Source organism: Amblyomma americanum, chromosome 3 (assembly GCF_052857255.1).
Source record: "Amblyomma americanum isolate KBUSLIRL-KWMA chromosome 3, ASM5285725v1, whole genome shotgun sequence".
NCBI classification, from domain to species: domain Eukaryota; kingdom Metazoa; phylum Arthropoda; class Arachnida; order Ixodida; family Ixodidae; genus Amblyomma; species Amblyomma americanum.
Window position 1 is genome coordinate 133858957 of NC_135499.1, and position 4640 is coordinate 133863596.

Below are 4640 nucleotides of genomic sequence, written 5' to 3' on the forward strand. Positions count from 1 at the left end.
TAAAGCTCGGACCCGTATAGTGAAGGCGCAATCTATATGCTCGCATCGGCGGAAACGCATGCGCTCTCCATCAGGCACTCCTTCACTTCTTTATGGTAAGGGGAACGGAAGGAAGGTTCATCATGCCCCATTACCGTTACATTTCACAAGCCCGCCAATTATTATCATCAGGATGGCAAGAAAGCTGTGACGCGAACATATATTTTGCACGCAAGAACTAAAATGAAACAAATGTAGCATCCCTTACGTGCAAAAATTTATAAAAAGCCGCAAGTGTGACTGAAACGAGGTCCGGAAATCATTTTGCCAGCGTTGAGCCGTGCTTTGAAACATGCATCAATATCTCGCTCTTTTATTGTGTTTTTTTGCCAGAAAGTGCAATTGTGCCCGTGGGTGTCTGGTTTATTGTTACGCAATGCTAACAAACATTGCGGACAATTGGTCCGCGCCAGGTGCACGTAGCGAGAGTGGTGTGTATACCTTACCTCATTAACCATCCCCAGTTAAGTGTTCAACTTTACCTCGTTCCCGGCTAAGTCCTAGTTCCTTGGTGCTTAGTTTGAAAACGCCAGGAAGCACGTTGTGTACCAGCACAACAGCTGCCGTTTATTCAACTCTGAAGTTTTCCCTTCTCCTCGCAGCCTGGGTAACGTCCTGAAAGCTGTGGCGCTCTCCTAACTTCAAGCTTGAACCACCCTCGTCTAAATTGGCTGCTGTGAAGATTTAAATATGCTTTCTGGTTGAAAAACCTGTCACTCAAGTCACGGCTTGTACTGTTGAGTTAAAAAAACAAATTACTACAACCACAATACTAGAGAACCTTGAGAAAAACTAAAACACCAGTCAGCTTCATGAGTTGCACAGGATAACGATGGCAATTGACTAAATTCATTCTTTGCTGCCATGCAGCCTCTGGTCCTGCATTAGTGGCGAAGTTAGGGAACTTCAAGATACAACAAATGCACTGGAATGGGAGCACCTTAGGCCAGCTTAAAACACATTGCTTTTCTGGAAGAAGTGATGGCACGATTTCTGTCAGGATAATTCACTCGTGTCATAAAATGCGTGGTCAAAAGGACGGACCGCGTTATGAAAAGCACTGCTAGTATCTGGGAAGCAACGCTGCACTAACACGTCAGCAGCGTCGTAATGGCCTGAGCATGGCGAGTCTGTCCAGACTCTGAAGGAGCTCTGTCCCCAGAACACGCTGCCTCGCACAGCCGTGCGCTCTCCTTTCGCTGGATAGGGACGGAGGGACGTGAGGGATGGAGCCTGTGGCGCCGCCGAAACGTCTCGCCGCTGACGGGCACGGGAAAGAGGGAGGAGGGGGGGTGAAGGGAGAGGACGTCGTACGGCTGCGCAACAGAGCGCGACTGCGTCTGAGTGTGTGCGTCCAATCGATTCAGCGGCGCCAGGAATCATTCGGTGCCCTCTTCACTCGAAATGGACGCGGCCTTCCTCCTCACCCCGAGACACTATTACGCGCCTGAGCACGTCCTCACAAAGGCGGTGCGGATCAGAACACGCGCGCCTATAGGAGGCCCACGTTAGGGCTAAGTGCACCCGGGAGCTGAGAGCCCGTGATCGACTACGAATGATTTAGCAGCTTAGCGATATCTCGTTGGGCGGGGTTTACGAATAAGTGAATTAACTTGCGTCTGTAAACTGTGTGCTAAGTGAGTGATTACTTAAAGTTTTCAAAACAGTTATTACGGCTCGTTGACTGAATGTATTTGGAATGTAGCTGGCAAAGGACAGGGTTAATTGGAGAGACATGGTGGATGCCTTTGCCCTCCAGTGGGCGTAGTCAGGATGATGATGATGATCATGATGATGATGATGTTACTGGGTAGATAGAAAATCTAGGAGAAACTGCGCTGGCTGGCTAGAAAAAAGTGGCGCACTTCCTCAACTGAAACACTGACATATTTGTCGCCTGGCCGAATTGCTGAATGGCAAATTAGTATAGAAAATAAGCACTTTCGCTGAAAAACTGTTGCAAGCGGCTAACTGTAGAACTCAAATAGACGGCTAGACAACGTGCAGTTTTCAACAGTCTAAGAGTCCAGTTCACAGCTGGTTACGAGCACTAGTGATATGGTGACTGAGCAAGCTGAAGAGTTGATGCACTGATCACTGGTTTGGTTGACGTTAAAGTGGCCGGTGATTTAAATTTTCAGAGGCCCTTGGGGGATGAAAATAGATTTTTTCTTCAAGAATGAACAATTTTCCCGGCTGCCCTTAGACTTTTTCGTCTTGGTGCTCTGATCTTCTAAGAGCCATTTGTTAGTGTCAATGCAGCAATAAAATTTTATGAGTGACCATTTTCGTACTAAAATGCACTAGAGATAATACGAAAAATAAAAAATTTCAAATTTTTGATCAGTTCAAAACGGACACTATTTGGGGAGTAAAAATTGTATCAGAAATAGCTTAGAGGTTTGTCTTAGGCAGTTAGTTTTTTACAACATGTCCGCGCTAGCGCCAGAAAACTGCATTAGCGTAGTCGGTTTATGTGGCTGAGCAACTAGCAGCAAAAAAGGACGCTGAAAAAAAAACATTTACAGTGGACATGCGTAGTTCGGCCAAAATCAAATTAGGTGCGCTAGCACTCCGGTTTTCACTTCGGTTCCGGTGCTCAGCTCCAATGTTCACTGATGGAAGTTGCTTGGATAGCGTTAATGTGTTTATACCCATTTATGCGGAATTGGTCATTCTCTACTTTACGTCCGTTGATCACTGGGAGCTGCGGCCATTATCTGCTTTACACCCATGGATCGTTGGGAGCCTTCATACCACTCCTGGTGCAGTGGTGCAGCGGTTAAGCGATGCGCCGCTGACCTTCGATAGCAGGTGCTCCCTCCGGTGGGGCTTGTGAAACCCAGGCTTCTCTTCCAGAGATACCTCTCTTGACCAATCAATAATCTGACTGCCACCCCCCACGGTGAGCAGTTTGCTCACAATCCGACGGGCAGGTTGTCACAAGGTCACGTGACCTAGGTGGCAGGTGGACCACGTGCTTTTCTCGACATGCCAACGCCGCCAACTTTGAGGCTGCTGCTGATCGGGACCCTTAACGCTGTCGCGTTAAATACACATCTTTTTCTTGTGATTCTCCTGCGTGCTTCTGAAGAAGACAAGAAACGGTGGTAAAAATCAAAGATAAAGAACACTGATTTGCTTATGTAGGTTGATCCACTGCAACTCAAGACCAACTCTTCTCTTTTATTTTCCTTTCATCTCAGAGCCATTGTAACGAACCTGCCTGTTGGCGCTGAAACTGCAACATCGACTTTAATTCGAACGATAGCTGTGCAACGGGAGGGTGTAAAAGAACGTATGCTATTTGCAAGACACAAACATCTGCGCACATCACATCCTAAAGAAACTAGGGGAAGCGTACCAGTAAGAACGCTTAATATGGCTGGAGGCCATATTTCTGTGGAAAAGGAAAAGGAGGCGGCAAATTGAGTTGAATTGATCCAGGCACGCTTCTTGAATCCATAAATAACGTTTTCTTATCCTGTAGCAAGACGGCAGAACTACTTACTGCTGGGTACATAATATAGGAGAGTTTTATCAACACGCGGGTCGCGATGCTTGTGACGGGCAAATTCCTACTGTGCAGCGCTGTATGCGCTGATGATTGTAACCATTAACAGCGTTGCAAATTTTGTGCGGTTATTTCTGTTGTAAAACAAATTTAAACTTTCTAGACTGATATACAACCGTACCTTCAGACAAGGCGCTCAGTTTGTTCTTCTTTCCTTCTCCATCCATTTCTTTTCTCTCGCGATGTTTCCATCGCATGCCCAATTCCCAACACTACTTATGGGCGACACAGTCAACACGATTTCATGAGTTGTTTGCTTTAGACAGTCGAGGACATGCGAAAGTGGCGACAATTATCAATTACATTTCCCAAAACCGGTTTCTTTGTTGGCAGTGGACCTAGATGACAGCAGCGCCTAACAACTCAGGGGCACGATCGATCGCCCCACCCGCCAAGTCGCGCCTCACTCGACGTGAATAGAACCATCGAACTAACTCAGCCACCGAGACAGCCGCCTCCGTTTGCTGCTGTTGCTGCTGAATCATCCGCTACCACTCTCCCAAAAGGCGTGAAAGACAGGGAGCCGGACAGCACCTGCCCCCCCCCCCTCCCCCCCTCTACGTCTTCCTAGAAGAGAAAAACTGGAGGATGATTGCAAAGCCAGAGAGGGAAAGGATTGGAGAGCAGTCGATTGCACGCCGCGTTGCAGTGAAGACGAAAATGAAACTGGGGGCTTTAGCCAGAGCTTTCCGGCAGTAAAAGCAAGCGGCGAGTAAATCGAGGGGCCTTCGGCTGCTGCGGCAATACGTCTGGCGATTTTGTTGCGACGCTGGAGAAAACGACAGGCGCACAGAAATCGCGGGGCGGCTAAGGGACTCACTGTTTTTTTTCTTTCAAGACGAGTTCAGTGCACTCTTGCTCGTAGCAGACTAATCTTTCTTTTCTTTTTTAATGGCAGAGAGTAATTCCCTCCCGAATCAGTCTGCTTGCTACTCCTCTGTCACTCTGCCGTTTTCCCAAAGATAATTTCAGTATCTTGCGATGGGAGCAGCTAGATTGAAAACGATGGCATAACGCAACAGTCTTT